Here is an 18,987-nt window from a genome sequence, read left to right on the forward strand (position 1 = left end):
GTGGTATCTCAGGGTTGTCTTTATTTGCATTTCCTTCACCACCAGGGATGATGAACATTTCCTCATGTGTTTCTTTGCCATTTTTATTTCTTCATTTGAGAAGTCCCTCTTTAGTTCCCTTGCCCATTTAGTAATTGGTTTGTTAGGTTTGGGAGGGATTAGTTTCTTGAGTTCCTTGTATATACAGGATGTTAACCCCTTGTCTGATATATTGCTGGTAAATATTTTTTCCCAATTAGTTGGTTGTCTTTCTAGCTTGGTTGCGATAGCTTTATCTGTGCAGAAGCTTTTTATTTTAAGGTAGTCCCATTTGTCGAGTCTCTCTCCAATTTGTTGTGACCCTGGGACTCTGTTCAGGAAGTTCCTTCCTGTGCCTATTAGTTCAAGTGTCTCTCCTACTCTGTCCTGCAGTAGTTTCAGAGATTCAGGTTTAATGTTAAGGTCTTTAATCCATTTTGAGTTGATGTTGGTGCATGGTGATAGGCTGGGGTCCACTTTTAGTTTTCTGCATGTGGCTGCCCAGTTTTCCCAGCACCAGTGGTTGAAGAGGCTGTGTTTCTTCCATTGTATGTCTTTGGCTCCTTTGTCGAATATCAGCTGGCTGTAGGCCTGTGGATTTATTTCTGGATCTTCTATTCTGTTCCATTGGTCTTCGGGTCTGTTTTTGTGCCAGTACCATGCTGTCTTTGTTATTATAGCTCTGTAGTAGAGTTTGAAGTTCGGCATGGATAGCCCTCCCATATTGTCTTTATCCCCTAGAATTGTTTTGGCTATTCTAGGTCTTTTGTTGTTCCATATGAATTTTTGGACTGTTTTCTGTATTTCAGAGATGTACGTCATTGGGATTTTAATAGGAATTGCGTTGAATTTGTATATTAGTTTTGGAAGTATTACCATCTTTACTATATTAAGTCGGCCTATCCAGGAGCATGGGAGGTCTTTCCATTTCCTAGTGTCTTCTGCAATTTCTTTCTTTAACTTTTTATAGTTCTCATTAAATAGTTCTTTTACATCTTTGGTTAGGTTAATTCCTAAATATTTTATTTTTCGGGAGGTTATTGTGAATGGGGTTGCTCCCTTTATTTCCCTCTCTTCCTGTACATTATCAGTGTATAGGAAGGCAACTGATTTTTGTGGGTTTATTTTGTATCCTGCTATTTTGCCAAAGTGATTTATGATTTCTAAGAGTTTGGGGATGGAGTTTTTGGGATCTTGGAGGTATAGTATCATGTCGTCTGCAAAAAGGGATAGTTTAACTTCTTCTTTTCCTATGCGGATCCCTTTAATGTCTTTTTCTTGCCTTATTGCCCTGGCTAAGGGTTCTAGGACTATATTGAAGAGGAGTGGAGACAGTGGGCATCCTTGCCTTGTTCCTGATTTTAGGAGAATTGGTTGTAGCTTTTCCCCATTAAGTATAATATTGGCTATTGGTCTGTCATAAATGGCTTTTATTGTTTTTAGAAATGTTCCTTCTATTCCTATTTTCTCCAGAGCTTTTAGCATGAATGAATGTTGAATTTTGTCAAAGGCCTTTTCTGCATCTGTAGCGATAATCATGTGATTCTTGACCTTGGCTCTGTTGATATGTTGGATTACATTTATTGACTTATGTATGTTAAACCATCCCTGTGTCTCTGGGATGAAGCCTACCTGGTCATAGTGAATTATTTTTTTTATGTGTTTCTGGATTCTGTTAGCTAGAATCTTGTTAAGGATCTTTGCATCTGTGTTCATCAAGGAGATTGGCCTGTAATTCTCCTTTTTGGTTGGGTCTTTGCCTGGTTTGGGGATGAGTGTGATATTGGCTTCGTAGAATGAGTTTGGGATAGCTCCTTCCTTCTCTGTTTCTCTGAAGAGCTTGAGGAGTATGGGTATTAGTTCTTGTTTGAAGGTCTTATAGAATTCTGCTGTGAATCCATCTGGTCCTGGGCTTTTTTTTGTTGGAAGACTTTTGATAGCTTCCTGTATCTCATTATAGGATATTGGCTTATTTAATTGGTTAACTTCTTCTTTGCTCAGTTTGGGCAACTTGTATTTCTCTAAAAATGCATCCATTTCTGCCCGATTTTCTTCCTTTAGAGAGTATAGCTTTTGAAAGTAGTCTGTTAGAATTGTTTGGATATCTTGGGTACGTGTGGTGATGTTTCCCGTGGCATCCCTAATCCTATTAATATGGGTTTCCTCTCTTCTTTTTTTAATTAATCTAGCCAATGGGCCATCAATTTTGTTTATTTTTTCAAAGAACCAGCTTTTTGTTTGGTTTATTTTGGTTATGGTTTTCTGATTTTCTAATTGGTTAATCTCTGCTTTTAATTTGGTTATCTGGCTTCTTCTAGTAGCTTTAGGTCCCATTTTTTCCTGTTTTTCTAGCTGTTTTAATTGCAACATGAGATTATTTACTTGGTCTGTCTCCATTCTCTTGATGTGGGCACTGAGGGCAATAAATTTGCCCCTCAGGACTGCTTTTGCTGTGTCCCACAAGTTTCTTTGTGAGGTGTTTTCATTTTCATTGAGTTGTAGGAAATGCTTTATTTCTTCTCTGATCTCTTCTGTTATCCAGGCATTGTTAAGGAGTGTGCTGTTCAATTTCCATGTATTGGAGAAATTTCTGCGGTATGCTTTGTTATTGAGAGCTAGCTTGATTCCACTGTGGTCAGATAGGATACAGGGGATTATGTCGATCCCTTTGTATTTGCTTAAGTTCCTTGCATGAACTATGATATGGTCTATTTTGGAGAAAGTTCCGTGAGCTGCTGAGAAGAATGTGTACTGTGTTGTTTTAGGGTGAAATACTCGGTAGATGTCAGTTAATTCCGCTTGCAGTATGGCCTCTCTTAATTCGGTAGCTTCTTTGCCAATCCTCTGGTTGGTAGACCTGTCCTTTGGTGAGAGTGGTGTGTTAAAGTCTCCTAGTATTATCGTATTGGGATCTATTTTATTCTGTAAGTTTGAGAGCATTTGTTTGACATATCTGGGTGCACCAATATTTGGGGCATATAAGTTGATGATGGTTATATCCTCCTCTTGGATTGTTCCCTTTATTAATATGTAGTGTCCGTCCTTGTCTTTCTGTACTGATTTTAATGAAAAGTTTATTTTGTCAGATATCAGGATAGCTACACCTGCTTTCTTACTGGGGGCGTTTGATTGGTAGATCCTTTTCCACCCCTTCACTCTGAGTTTGTTTGTATGTTTGGCTGAGAGGTGGGTCTCCTGAAGGCAACAGATGGATGGGTCTTGTTTTCTTATCCAGTCCTCAGTTCGTTTTCTTTTAATTGGCGAATTCAGCCCATTTATATTAAGAGAAAGTATAGAGAGATGCATTGTTGTCCCTGCCATTCCGTTTTCCTAAGTTTTTCTTTTTTCCTTTCCTCCTGTGCTTGCTCAGTTAGACTTTGAGTAACGCCTGTTTGGGGCAGGCCCCAGTTCCTGGCTGCTTTCTTCAGGTTGTGTCGATGAATACTTTTTAACCTACATGATAACTAGGTATGGAGGAGCATGATAGTGAATACTTGAGAAGAAAAAAAAAAAGAGAGAAAAAAGAGAGAAGTCCTGTGTGAGAACAAATTAAAGCCCAAGTCTCTTCACTTTCAAATCAAAACTTTACTTTTCATGTTTATTCACTGATCCATTTCTTTCATCAATAAATGATTAGTGTGTTTGAGAGAAAAGGGATTTAAAACAAAAGAGCGCTTAGGCATTGCCTGTGCTCCACTGACACTACTCTTGCCTATGGGGTTTATGAGAACTTGGCCTTGTACATTTTTGTGACCATGTGGACTCTGTTTGCTCCAGCTTCTGTTCTCCCTGCTGAGTCTTCCTTGTGCTCTCTTCCACATACTGCCTGTGTTTACATTGGGTGAGCTCTGTTCACTTTAGGTCACAAATGGACCTGGGAAGTTTTGAGGAGTGGTAGGTTGGCTTTATATACCTGTAATTCCCTAGAAAGTTAAAAAATAGACCAAAGTCTCTTTGGCCTAGTTTTTGGGGGAATGAGCAATTTCAAATAAATAGATTTTCAAGTCTTTAAGAGTGAACACCTAATAGCTTGTTTTAAATTTTTGTAGAAAGCACAATAATCTTGCCTGTCTTTTCAAAATAGAACTCATATGGTGATAATTTAACATTAATTACATAGCCATGTTTGTCTTTTCTGAGCTATTGCATGTAAGTGTTCCGTGAAGTCTTTTTTTTTTTTGTGGTCATACATATTTGTGGAATGGTAGTTTCAGCAAATTTAGATCTGTTTCTTGGCTGTATGACTCATCAGAGCTCTTACTATGGCTATCAAATTTATTTGATCACACAAAAAAAATCCATCACCCCATCCCTACATCCATTAATACCATTAATACTGGTGTACAGTTAAGTGGTTAGTGCTCCAGTGTTATATTTTGTGGTGCCAAGATTCCACATCTACGTCATGATTTATTATTATTATTATTATTAATTCTTTAAAAATTAAACTATATGAAGACACAGACTGCCTGTTTCATTCTGTAACATGGTGCAAACACCTACCACAGCACCTGACCTAAAGTAGGTGTTTATTAAGTGTTTTCAAGCTTCTTGTTGTCAGCTCTCATTTAGCTTGCTGCAGTGCTTGTGGTTTGGTTCACTCCCTCAAATATAGATTTTTTTTTAACAACAGATTCTTCCTTTTAGTATAGGAATTAGATAAATATGTTTGCAAAGAATTATATATAACTTCTTGGCCTCCCTAGAATTGTAAGGCTTAATTGTAAGTCATTGTTTAAAAAGTGATTTAATCTTTGCTGCTCACCACCCAGGAATCCATACTGGAATTGCTCCTGGGAAAAGCCATGAACCTCATAAGCTCAGGCCTGCTTTTAGGAGTACTGCATTCCCCTTTTTCATTTTAAGATTTTCCCTGGAACCCCACCATGGTTTTCTACAGCTGAGTGGCTGATCAGCAACCACTCAGCTGTGCTGTGCTCCACCTTCAGCCGCTCTGACAACGGACATCTGTTTCTTGGAAAGTGTCTCATCTTCCCACACCCACATTCCCATCTCCAGGAGGCACCCATAAAGAATTCCATTCCTTAAGTTAGCAAGGCACATGTGCACACATGCACATGCATGCGTGCGTGTGTGCGTGCACACACACACACACACACACACACACTCCTTGTAGTAAAGGACTCAAGTGTTGAGTATCTGGGTAGAATATAGGAGTTTCTAGTGAGCTCAATATTCTGAGCCTGTTAGTTCCTTTTTGTTTTATGTCCAATTTTATCTCTAGAATATTATGCTTTACTCTTTCTAAATATACAGCTAATTCATTCTTGTATAATACTTGGAAAAATGCCATACAAACACACACACACGCACACACATACACGGAATGAAATCAAACTCGTGTAATACTGTTATCTGAAATGACATTATAATGAATATTGTTATGTGTGTGTGCGTGTGCGTGCATGTGTGTGTTTTGTGTGTGTGTGTGTGTGTGTGTGTGTGTGTGCACATGGCCATGTGTGTTTGGTATTTACACCATGGACTATTGTTCTGTGACGTGTTTTCTAAACCAGTTCTCTGTTGTGAAGTACTTCCAGTACTTTTAACAATAAAACCAATATTTACGATATTTATGTATTGGAACACTCAATAGTTAATCTTTACTAATGCCTACCCTGCATTAAGTAAAGTTGAGCTATGCTCATGTTACCTTTGTACTTCTAGGATCTTGCTCAGGGCCGTCTGTGCCATATGTGTTTTTCTCAGTAAGTGACAAGTTTAAGAAAACTATGCATTAAGCCTTAAATTTAAGAAGCAAGACATTAAACTAGAAAGGGATCTGCCCACCTTTTCTCAAGAAGTTATATACTAGTTATGATATATTCTAAAACTACAAAGGAAAAGTCTAAAGCTCAGATAAAGGTGCCCTTATATGGGCAGGAAGAATTCATTAAGAGTTTGCCAGTGCAGTAGGTGTCTCTTACTGTGATTTGGAACTGTGGGCTGGTTCTGATACAGGGCCTCCCTTTATCATGTGGTCAGCATGATTTGCATCAGTTCCTCATCATTTCAAACCTGGAACTCCCCACCCTCTTTTAAAAACAGCAAATCAAAGTTTCAGTGGTGGGATGGGGACGAAAGTCAGCATTAAGTCAGATGCTTGAGGTAGCCCATGATGAACTAAATGCCACATTTATGTATATTCAACAAGGGTCTTCCAATAATTGGCTTGTTGGTGTTTTCACTCTGCCTCAGAAGCTGCAGAAATGGAATTGATTATCATAGTGATTGCATGGTGAAAGAAGAACCAGGCAAAGAATTAGAAGGATCTAAAGGTGAACATTTCTTGGTTGGTTCCACAGGCACAACATCCCCACATCCTCCAGATCCAGAGGGCAGAATTCCTTCCATATCCTTCCTCAAGTCTTCAGGTGAAGGATGTGGCCTGTCTATCTTACCCAGGGTAACAGTTACTGAAGCATGTCTACCCTCTTGCAATGTAATTTCTTACCCATACACAACAGGAACAAATGCCTATATATTTAAATCACTGAAGGCTTAGCTATGCTCTGTACCCCATCACCACAGTCTCTCTTCTGTCTCTACTGTTCAGATACAGATAAATCCTTACACTTAGCTTACCCCTACCTCATACCAAGGGAATTGTAAAACGTGATGGTGGCTTTCCTATGTCATGTTCTTGCCACGGCTTCTTGATAGAGATGTGGAAAGCATCTTGGTTGCTTTGGAACAATGCATATCATGTCAGAGCTCAAGCACTACTGCAGTTAGCAGAGTACATCTGCATTGTGGATTCTTCCTATGAAAGGAACAGATCACAAATACTACACTCTGCTCATGAGTAAGCTAGAAGCTTTGTACTATATTCCTGTACAGTGTTTCCAACACTGTCTCAGAATAGGTGTTATTCATTACAGATGAAGAAATATAGATTCAAAGATTCTGTGTTAGGTTCCCAGCTCACAAAGCTAATCATTGCAGAAGTGAGACTTAAGAATCAGGTGTGGATAGCCATGAAGCATGGTGCTTTCCATTTATAGGTCAGGCTAGATCATTACCCTTTCTCTAAGGTTTTCTTTTTTATTTTTTTGGTTGGTTATGGAGCTTGAACTCAGGGCTTAGGCACTGTCCCTGAGCTTTATTGCTCAAGGCTGGCTCTCTATCACTTTGAGACACAGCTCGACTTCTGGTTTTTAGGTGGTTAATTGGAATAAGAGTCTCGATGGCCTTTTCTGCCAGGCTGGCTTTGATCCTCTGATCTCAGTCTCCTGATTAGCAAGGAAGATAGGCGTGAGACACCAGCATCCAGCTCTCATAGACTCCAGGCAAGTAGCTTCAGTTTTTGCCCACAGTATTTTGTCATACCGCCATGGCATACACTCTATCCATAAACATAACCCTTTATGAATACTGTAATGATGAGAGTGTACCTGTTTCTCTCCAGTGTTAGACTGGAATTCTTTCAGCTGTTGTACTTAGTAGAGTGTCTAATTCATTTTGATATATATGCATTTAAAAGTCTAGTTTTTCTTCATGTCATATTTCCACTAAAAATAAAGACATGCCAGGTGGTGGTGCCTAAGGCCTGTAATCCTAGCTACTCAGGATGCTGTGATCTGAAGATTGTAGTTTGAAGCCAGCCTGGGGCAGAAAGCCTGGGAACTCTTATCTCCAATTAACTGTCAAAAAAGCTGGGAGTGGAGCTGTGGTTCAAGTGGTAGAGCACTAGCAGCAAAAACGCTTAGGGGTAGCATTCAGGCCCTGAGTTCAAGCCCCTGGACTGGCACAATACACACACAAAATCTAGACATGTGGACATACAATTTAATGATAGACAGATTTGGGCTTTTGCCTTAATTTTTGATCAAAAGATAATTCTTTGGCTTAGACTTCTGCTGCAGTATTTGGAAGGCTAAAGTAGCTAAGTTCCTTCCTCAATATTACTTGGGCATCTTGGAATTTGTGCATAATAATCATCATTTTGAGCTGACCAAAGATTCCTCATTGCATTGGTTACTGTTATATCAACATAAAACAAAGGTAGAATGAACACACATGTGTATAAGATTTATTGTGAATTTTCCGATATGTTCTTGCAAATAGGATTGAACATATGACATGGAACTTGGGTTGAACCATGTCTTATAGGTAGCCTAATATGGCCTCAAAGTTATGATCCTCCTACCTCTGCCTCTCAAGTACTGGGACCACAGAGAAATACCATCCTAACTGACTGACTATTTTCCCCCTTGGTTCTAGGGCTTTAACTCTGGGCCTTGAGTTCTTGTTTGTTTGTTTGTTTTTTCTGAAATTTGGTGCTCTCCCACTTGAACCATGCCTCCACTTCTGGATTTTGGCTGTTTATTGGAGATGATAGAATCTCATAGGATTAGTCTGCCTGGTCTGCCTTCAACTCACAATTCTCAGATCTCAGTCTCCTGAATAACTAAGATTATGATTTGAAAAAAAAATTAAAAAAGCAACACTTTATATTCTGAGATTTTCCTAATCAGTTGAAATATTAAGGTGCATATTATTGTGAGAGTACAATGTTCTAATATTTAATGATGATTGCAAAAGTTATTTTATGGATAAAACAATCAAGTAAGCATTTTCAAATACAGAGATAGTTTGTCTAAATATTACATTAGTTAAATCTCAGATAATTGAATATATTGGTTAGATATTTTGGGAAAAACCCTATTTATTCTTTATTAGCTAATAAGTATTTATAAAAATAAATTGGAATCATAACATTTTTATGAAATTAGATTCTATAATACTGACAATTTTTATAGAGTTGCTTGATGAATTCACCTGTGTCATTAAACAGAATGGCTATTTAAAACTTTTTAATTTTTAATCATCTAGTATTACTTAAGGCCATGAATCTTTGAAGGCAAAGGCCTACTGAACAATTTCATGTTTTCTGAAGATAAAGTAGAATGGCTGACTTGTCTCATCAATATTTGTTGCTCAGGAAAACTTTTATATTTATTCATATATCATAGAAGTTCAGATGAGGACAATAATAGATTTTAGCCTCCACTTCAGCTTGATATTGATTTTTAGCATTTAGCCATTTGGCATTTACTCCAAATGGGTAGTTGGTCAAATCTTCTATCAGTGAATCTTTATATATTTGTATATGGAAGTATAAATGTATACACATTTGTATGATGCAAGGCCAGACTAGATTTTAAAAAATTCTTATATTTACCTACTTTCCATTGGTTTACAAATCAGTTGTATGATCACCATACAATCATTCTCCTGTAATTTTTTTTTGGGGGGTCCGGTCGTGGGGCCTGAACTCTGGTCCTGGGCGCTGTCCCTCAGCTCTTCAGCTCAAGGCTAGCGCTCTACCAGTTGAGCCACAGCGCCACTTCCGGCTTTTTTCTTTTTGCTTATGTGGTGCTGAGGAATCGAACCCAGGGCCTCAGGCATGCAAGGCAAGTGCTCTACCACTGAGCTACCTTCCCAGCCCACTCTCCTGTAATTTTTGAGGAAGTCAGGGAGTCTCAATCTATTAAACGAGGGAATCTGAGGCTTAGAAAACCAATGTGCATTGTATCTGGGGCATATGAGAAGTGTGGAGCTTGACTATTGACTACATCTCGAAACTCAAAGCCCCATTCTCCCATTTTCCATAGACCTGGTTTTAGTCTTGGCTCTAACACTGTCCCTGGCACAACTGTAATAAAGTATTTACTTTCCATATTTCATGTCTTATGAGTAAAAGTGCTTGAAAGTCATTAATTGTGTTGTATTTATACTTTTCTTCTGATATCTAATGACTTCTCTGTTTAATTAACATTGATTGCCTTCTGGAGGGTAGACCTGGGCAAGTCATGGTATTCTCTCATATTTACACAGTGCAAATGATGGTCCTGTCATCTCCTGAGACCACTTTTCAGATTGGCTGTTCTGCTGTTGGTAAGGTCTGAGCAAAGAGAAGATGAGACTGAGTGAGGAGTACAAGGCAGTTCATATTTGCTGGGAGATGTGAGTGAGTGCATGAAACACACTGACATTGGTTTATAGAATCTGGTTACTAGTTGACATCGGAAATGTAAATAATACTTCTTCAGGTTTATGAAATAGAAAATTGCTTTTTTTCTCATATATGTCTCATTTTTGCTTATAGTTTATAGCTTAGTTATGGAATACAATCCGAGCACCACTTCATTTTAGTTTTATTTGCTCAGTAATCACATTGTCTTCATTCACTGTATACACAAATATGGAAATGGAGGCTAGGTGACCTGACAGGGCAAAGCTAGGATTCAGTTGAAGGTCTACCTCTTTGCAAAGCTTGTGTCCCACACAGCACTGTAACATCGGGGCTGGATAGAGTTCTATGCACTTCTCCTTTCCTCCATCCTATCACAATGTGGCAAGCCCAGTGCTGTCCCTCAGTGTGCATTCTAATGTTCATGATTCTCTTGTGGCATCTACTACCAGGCCCAGAGAGCCCAGATATCCTCATTTCAAAAGCCCTTACCTGATTCCCTAACTATAGACAGACACCTTACAGTGAGCTGGGTTTTTACTAGTTTTACTGTGATAATGGAACCACTAATAAGTTGGTTCTTTTCTTTTACTTTTTACTTTCTGTTAAGCATTTTATCCAAATCTCTAGCAGTGACTGTCAACCCTGGTTGCATATTAAAATCACCTGGGAACCTTTTTATTCCTAGGCATGCCAGGGTTCCCCATCTCCAGATTCTAGTTTGAATGGGCTGGACTGGGACTTGTGGTATCATTATTGGAAAAAAAAATGGCCACAGGAATTCTAGAGAATATCCACTGTTTCTAGACCAGAAAGATTTCTTTTTTCTCCTTTGTTTTTCTGATGTTGTATGCTTTTTTCCCCCTTTGTGACTTTAGTGAACCCTTAAAATGCTATCATTCCAATGAATGTTATGTTTACTTACAGAGAGCTAATTTTAGCTGAGGAAGCTAAGGCTGCAGAGGGGTGTTCCAAGACTAGATATGGGTGTTAAAGGAGTGACCCCTAAAGAGAACAATGAGCCACTTTGAACTGGGTCACTGAGAGGCTCCCAAAGACAACTGATACTTTTGCCATCTTCCCTGATCATTCTGCCTTAATCTGTTCTGCCCTTCTCCAACTAGATTGTCAGCAATGAAGTGGGTGGGTATATTTTCCAGATGTGATGTTTTCACAATCACAGTCTTCCTGTGGAGCATATCTTGTTTTGTTTCATATTAGCCCAGATATTTGCTTGTAGTCACTTTACTGTATTGTTTTACTACCCTAATGTGCCATTGCACATAAAAAGAATGGTTTCAGTGTGAAGGATTACTGTAGCACACAGTGTGCATACAGAAAAATTATGCCTCGCTGCTCTGTAAAAACTCCCAAACTCCCAAGCCTGACATTCACTGTTCTCTCCAAAATTGAGGCCACTTTTTACTGTCCCTGAGCTCTGGCCAGCTGAACCATGCCCTGACCTGGAAGCTATCCCAATCTGCCTTTGTTTCTCGTCTCATTCTGCTGAAATGCTAACTCTGTCCCGAAGCCCTTATCATTCCAGCAGCCAGAAATAAAACATCTTCCCTTTCCTAGCACTGCTGCACTGCTTTGAGCGGGAACACTTTTAGAACTTACCACATTGTACTTCGAGCTATTCTTATTTACGCATGTGTATAATTCTTCCCTTCTAGTACTGTCAGCATCTGCAGGGTGTGGCAGCCTCTTAATTTTGGCAGTTTTCTACTGTGCTAAGACTATGGGAAACCTTCCCCGAATGTTTTTTTGTTTTTTGTTTTTGTTTTTTTTTTTTGAGTAAATGTGTTACTTTTAGTTCATCACAGCAGTTGGAGAAGAGTTTACCTCCTGAGCTTTTGGTAGCTTTGCTGAGCATTTGGAAAGATCTACTGGTGAGAGAGCGAAATCCGGTGACCTAGTTACAGGCCAGTCCCTGCAGGTTTATGGGCAAAGAAGGCTCCTGTCTGACACAGTGGGGGCAGAGCCTGCCTTCTTCATGGTGCTGGTTGTTAATGTGATGTGTCTTTTTCAATGATCCTCTTTTTGTCTTTTTCTTTTTCTTTTCATTGAAGTATAAAAACAATGAAGCCAGGGGCCAGTGGCTCATGTCTGTAATCTTAGCTACTCAGGAGGCAGAGATCTGAGGATCGTGGTTCAAAGCCTGCCCAGGCAGGAAAGTCCATATCTGCAATTAAAAGAAAGCCAGAAGTGGAGTTGTTATGCTTCAAGTAGTAGAGCCCTGGCCTTGAACAAAAATGTTCAGGGACAGTACCCAGTCCCTGAATTCAAGCTCCAGCATTGGCAAAACCAACTAACCAACCAAAAAAAAAAAAAGAATTCTCAGTGTAGAAAATTTAGAAAACATGGACCAGAGTTAGAAAAGAAAAGAAAATCACCTCTAGAACCCCAAGTTTAGCAATACTTAATAATAAAGGATTTTCTATGCTTAGAGAAAGGAATTTACTTGTTTGTAATTTTAATAACTAGTAGAAAGACCAGTGTGTCTTGTAGATGGGCTGTTTACTGTTACTGTTATTTATTCTTATTATTCTTTGTGCCAGTACTGGGGCTTGACCTCAAAGCCTTGTGTTAACGCACAGTTCTTTTGAGCTATGCCTCTGGTCTGTCTTTTTGCTGGCAAATTGGAGATGGAGTCTCAAGGACTTTGATGCCTAGTCTAACTTGAACTACAATTACCTAGATCTCAGACTCCTGACTAGCTAGGATTACAGGTATGAGCCACCGGCGCGCCTGACTTTATTATTTATTATTATTATTATCAGCATTGAAGCGGAACTAAAATAGATACTGGCACCATTGCTACAGTGCCAAAGAGAACCTCATGGCTGTACCATGATTAAGCACCTAATATTTTTGGAGTGCTTGGTTGTCTTTTTTTAGTGACTATGCCTCAACAACAGCTGTGAGGAAAACAGCATTTCAGTCAAAATTGGTAGAACCAAAGTTTAAGAAGATAGTGCTTGTGGAATATGGTGGAGGGTTTCTGTGTAGGCTGGGAGGGACCAGGCCAGAAATCATCTCCCCATCAAGAGGGTGAGAAGGAAGGGGCTCACCTCTTCCCTGTGGGAATCCTGCTTCTGAGAGGCCCAGGAGCTCTTGCTCCTTTATAGGAAGGCATCGAAAGCCTGGAGTTGTCTTTATATTCACGTTCACTGTCCTTACAATGTAGTACTGGATTTTAGCTAAGTTACAAAACATGAGGAAGAGGTGATTCTTTGAAAGAGTAGGAAAGAGGAAAGAGGAAAGAGGAGGAGGATGAGAGGAGGTGAGTGTAAGAGTATATGTTTAGCCAGCTTAAATCTTTTCTTCTTTCTCTAGCGCACACACACTTCCTTTCATATTGTGTCTCATTTAAACCAAGTTTGACTAGACCAAGCAATAACATTTGTGTGCAAATGGCCAAACGAAGGGATTGGTAGGCTCTCTCTTTCTCTTCCTTCCTTCCTTCCTTCTTTCTTTCTTTCTTTCTTTTCTTTCTTTCTTTCTTTCTTTCTTTCTTTCTTTCTTTCTTTCTTTCTTTCTTTCTTTCTTTCTTTCTGCCCCTCCCCTCCCCTCCTTCCCTCTCCTTCCTTCCTTCCTCCCTCCCTCCCTCTCTCTTTCTTTCTCTCTTTTTTTTTTTTACATTTTTTATTGTAAAAATACTGTACAGAGGGGTTACAATTACATGAGCAAGGTGTTGAGTACATTTTCTATTGAGCATTGTTGCCTCCTCCTTTGTTTTTCCCCCACCATCCCTTCCCTCCCACCTCCACAATTACTCTCCACCTTCTTCCTCCCTCCCTCTCTCCCTCCTTCTTCCCTCCCTCCCTCCCTCCCTCCCTTCCTTCCTTCCTTCCTTCCTTCCTTCCTTCCTTCCTTCCTTCCTTCCTTTCTTCCTTCCTTCCTTCCTTCCTTCCTTCCTCTCTCTGTCTCTCTCTTTCTTTTTGTGTAAGTATTCTTTTTGTGTTTTGCTTTTAGGGTTTATAGTTCTGTATTTTATTTTTAAGCAGCTTTATTACTTATAGAAAAATATTTTCCAAACACTAAAGAGAATTTGAACGGGACAAGAAAGTACAAAGAAGAAAATGAAAACCTTGCCAGATTTATTCTGCAGTAATAATACTTGTTAAAGTTCCTAGAAATAACTTCTTTAGTCTCTTTCTTGTGTTCTCTTAATTACAAAGATATTCAGATAATATGTATATATTACATATAAGTGGACAAATACAGCACGTATATATGAATGACACATTTACAGTTTTTATGATTGGCTACATGCTGTTCTGCATGCTTTGAGGCCCAGGCTGGAATTGAATTCTTGGGTTCAAATGATCCTTTTGAGAAATGGCCCTTAGTAGCTGGGATTTTAGGTATGTGCTACAATGTTCAACTCTTGACATTTATGGACATAAATATAAATTTATTGTACATATAAATTTATAAATAAACAAATAAATAAATATATACATTTATATAAATATATGCATTTATATCAGGATATAGAGCTAGGCCATTTTAATGGTTGCAGATTTTTCCCCAGTCTTAATGTTATTAAGAAAGAGTAATGTTTTATTTCGTATATATCTTCATCATTAAAATATTGGTTTAGGTATAGCTGGCTTTGTTACTGTAGTGATTCTTAGAAAGGTCATTTCTTAATTTAGGAATATTGAATAAGTGTTAAAAAGTGTCAGACACTGTGCTGGATTCTGGTGTTTCTCCCCTGTTGGGCTTTCTATCTGAGGGAAGTGGGTGCACCAAAAAGGCCACATGTGCCATGGGGGCTGGTGTGACGTCATAGAGTCAATGTGGGTGATCTACAAACGTGAGAATTCTTCATCTCACCTTGCCAGTGAGCAGCTTGACTCCCGATAGTGCTTTCCAGCATAAGTCTGATTATTAATAAGATCAATGAATAATTAAGTTGATATAACAAATTGTGTTTTTAAATAATGAAAGTAATGAAAATGAAATCCACCTGTAATCCAGCCACTCACAGGTAAGTACTGTGACATTTCATTTTATGGAAGTTGATTTTGCTGGATGGCCTCAGGTTTTAAAGTCTTAACTTATCTTCTGTAACCTAGTTCTCAGATCTACTTTATGTAAGATTTTTTTTTAAGGATTTGAAATTTAAAAATTTCTATCTCAACCAGGTACTGGTGGCTCACACATATAATACTAGCTATTTAGTAGGTTGAGATCTGAGGATAATAGATTGAAGCGGCCTGGGCAGGAAAGTCAGTGAGACTCTTATCTCCAGTTAACCACAAAAAAGCTGATGTGGAGGTATGGCTCAAGTGGTAGAGTGCCAGCCTTGAACAAAAAAAACCAAGGAAGAGTGCAAGGCCCTGAGTTTAAGCCCAGTTTTGGTACAATAAAAAAAAACTTATCTTAACCAAAATACATTTGTATATTTTTTGATATCCTCATATCACACACACACACACACACACACACACACACACACACACACACACACACACACTCACATACTCACATGTTACCCACAAAGTAGATAAATAACTTAGAATTTCATTTTACAGAGAGGGAGACTGAGTTCAGTATTCATCTAGGGTCATTTTTAGAAAAATGACAGTGCATACTCAACCCTAGGTCTCGACTTTCTTTAGCACTTTTTCCATTCTCCAGTGATGGTGCCTTACTAGGTCATAGAAGCAGTGGCAGAGAGAGCAAGGGAAAAACACGTCAATTCTAAAGAGCACAGGATTTTTTTTTCTGTGTCCTTTTGCTGAGCTATTTTTGTGACTATTCAGTACATGTACAATGCTGCCTCTTGGAGCGTTCTGGCCAGACTAAGAGGCCATTCACTTCTGACTGCAGCCCGGCAGTCCCCCTATGGCAGATTCCATGGAACTCTTGGACCGGAAACCAGATGGGAACAAACTATTCCAGTTAAAAAAAATCAAATTTCAGAGTTTGAGTATACACAGTAAAGAATCACTGCATATCCTGTTGGACTATGTATGAAACAGTGACTTATAAGTGTGTGACGAGGCAGAAGGTAGGGGGTGATGTAGGGTGATTCATCATTTGTTCTGTAATCCATTCACCAGTTCTAGTCAGTCTTAATTTGAATGCCAAATTATTCATTGTTGTTCAATATGACCTATAATATTCCTTCTCTTTGTAGAACAGAACATAGACTCTTCTTTTTGTTGGTCTTGGGGCTTTAACATAGATCCTGGGTGCTGTCCCTGAGCTTTTTTGCTCAAGGCTAGTACTCTACCACTTTGAGCCACAGTGACACTTCCAGACAAAGACTCTTCCACCTGGTACTTAAGCTCTCTCTGATCAGTTATTCCCAACAGCCAAATACTGTGTAGATAAGTCAGATAGCTGGGTAGCTTTTTACTTGGGTTCCAGTTTCCTTATCTGTCCAATGGAAATAGGGTTGTTAGGTGGATTCCATGAGTTAATATCTGTAAAGGCTTAACAGTGACTAGCTCATAATCCATCATGTAGAAAGTACTATATTAGCTTATTAAATGGATGCCCTTCTTACCTGTCGCTGATAGCAATTTGCTTTGTCACTGGACCTGTGGCCATTCTTAAGAAAGTCTTCTCGCTTTCCTGCCTCTGTGTGACTGGGTCTTTTACCTTGAACTGTCTTAGGCTCATTTTTTCCTGGCCAACATTTATGCATCCTGTAGTCACGTACACCTTCACCATTTTGTTGTCCATGTCATCTTTCATTCCTTTGGCAGACTTATAACAAGTCTACTGCCTTGTGTAGTTTCCAGGAAGCCTTCTACAATCCTCAGAGCTAGGCAAGCTCTGCCTTGTACAGATCAGTAGGCATTGCTCTTTTTTTTTTTTTTTTAAATTTGTGCCCATTCTGGTACTTGAACTCTGGGCCTAGATACTATCTCTCAAGTCTAGCACTCTACTTGAGCCACAACTGTACTTTCTGCTTTTTGGTGGCTAATCAGAGATAAAAATCTCCTAGACTTTCTTGTCCATGCTGGTGCTGGACCACAATTCTTAGATCTCAGTATCTGACTAGCCAAGATTATAGGCATGAAGCACTGGTGCCGGGCTTGCACATTGCTCTTGAGTTTGTGATGGACTTTGTTTGATTTCCTCTCTTACGGTATAAGTTCATACGATGGTAGGCAATGTATTATTAAGTTCTTTGCTATATTCAAGAAAGAATCAAATGGATGGAAAAAAATGAAAGACTTTATCCTTTGTCTAAGTATTTGTTACCTTCTAAGAAGGTAAGAATGTTTTGTATATGTGCATGTGTGCGTGTTTCTGCAGTGTGTACTTTTTATAGCAAAGAGACAGAAGAAAAAAAGGATGAGGGGGAGAGCTATAGAAGTTGAGAAACAGTGAAAGTAGGTTTATCCTCTGAATCACAAACTCTCACTTCTAGAAAATCTTTTTCCTTAAGTGGTATAAAATGTGAAGTGCATTAGGTCTCAGTTTTCCTTCTCCTCTTTAGGAGGTTAGAGTCTTTTCTTTTTTTCTTGTTTTAAATGAGTTTGAGGAGGGAGGTGGAGTTTGGAGAAAGAGAGTGAAAATTGTTTTCTGAAACTCCCTTTGCCAACCAAGTCACTTGGGACAGAGTACAGGGAGAGGTGCTCTGAAAGCTGATCAGGGGTAGCAGCTCCTCACTGTTTTGCCACTATCCCGGTTACCTTCCATTCTCCAACTATTTCTCCTTCCTCTCTTTGCTTCCCCTTTTCTCCCAACTTCCCCTCCCCACCACCCCTTCACTCCCTGTTTGTCTTTTACATAGAGTAAGTGGGCTCAGGAAATAAAACAAAACACAAAGTACGCAGATGATTTCAACTTGCTATTATTTGCCAGGTTATAAAAATGCTGTGTTTGAGGTGAATGTATCTGATCACCTGGTAGCATTCAGCTCCTGCCATTCCTCCCACTCCATTTAGTCTAATTCAGAGCAGGAAATGAGAATTGAATACCATCATTGGATTTGGAGAAGAGAGCAGGTTAACTCTCAAGAGCTGAAGCTAGGTGATCAACATGAATTGAATTCCTGGCCTCTTCCCCCTCAGATTTTTCAGTCTTTTTTTTTTGTTGTTGTTGTTATTTGTTTTATTCATTTGTTTCTTTCTTGAACTTACTGGAGAGTACAAAGGTTAAACTGTAGGTATGCATTGCTGAGTACCTAGTTCTGTAGGCCTCAAAAGAGATCTTTGGGATACTGAGATAGATTGTGTGTGTGTGTGTGTGTGTGTGTGTGTGTGTGTGTGTGTGTGTGTGTGTGTGTGTGTGTGTGTGTGTGTGTGTGTGTGTGTGTGTGTGTGTGTGTGTGTGTGTGTGTGTGTGTGTGTGTGTGTTTACGCAAGCACACCTGCATGCCACAGGGATACTGGTTTCTTGGGAAGTGACCAGGAGGGGATACATAGTTGTCAGACAGGAGGCAGGTTGTCAAGTGATCAGTGCTGGAGTTAAATTGATTGTGTATTGTCCAATTGTCCTAGAGGGAGGGCAAGGTGTTCTGTTTGAGCCACTGGGAAGGGCTTGGCTGGGGGCAGTGTTGTTCTACACCTTGTGAAATGGGTAGGACTTTCTTAAACAAGGTAGACAAGAGAAAATGTACAGCAGGGGCAAGAAAATACACAAAAAAGTAGAGGAGTGGAGGCTGAATCTGGAAGGTACATGAAGATGAGACATCTGTCTCCAATCATAGAATTCCCCAGAGTTCTCCTGTAATGGTTGGGGCTTCTCTTCTCTAAGCAGTAGGGAGCTGTTACCTTGGGGTTTTGGAGGAAAAGGACTATGATAAGATTACTCTGGTGTGTGTGTGTGTGTGTATGTGTGTGTGTGTGTGTGTGTGTGTGTGTGTGTGTGTGTGTGTGTGTGTGTGTGTGTGTGTGTGTGTGTGTGTTGTTTTGCCTCGCTTTTTAAATTTCAGAGGCTTTTTAGGAACTGTTAGGCAACCTTAACTCTGGGGCATGTGTACAGTTGTTTTTATATAT

The 18,987-nt window shown here is 39.3% G+C and overlaps 1 protein-coding gene across 6 annotated transcripts in view; it reads left to right on the forward strand.

Annotated features, from left to right (window-relative positions):
* Lpp (LIM domain containing preferred translocation partner in lipoma) overlaps window positions 1-18,987 on the forward strand; it is a 694,821-nt gene that overhangs the window by 90,363 nt on the left and 585,471 nt on the right. Inside the window, exon 4 of one of the 6 annotated variants that reach the window (XM_070029814.1) lies at window positions 9,880-9,939. The exons of the other annotated variants lie outside the window; for them this stretch is intronic. The gene's annotated coding sequence lies outside the window, so the exon portion shown is untranslated. The remainder of the gene's footprint in view (window positions 1-9,879; window positions 9,940-18,987) is intronic. 6 annotated transcript variants of the gene reach the window in all.

This window comes from Dipodomys merriami, unplaced genomic scaffold (genome assembly GCF_024711535.1).
Source record: "Dipodomys merriami isolate MVZ:Mamm:240054 unplaced genomic scaffold, mDipMer1.0.p SCAF_2, whole genome shotgun sequence".
NCBI lineage: Eukaryota > Metazoa > Chordata > Mammalia > Rodentia > Heteromyidae > Dipodomys > Dipodomys merriami.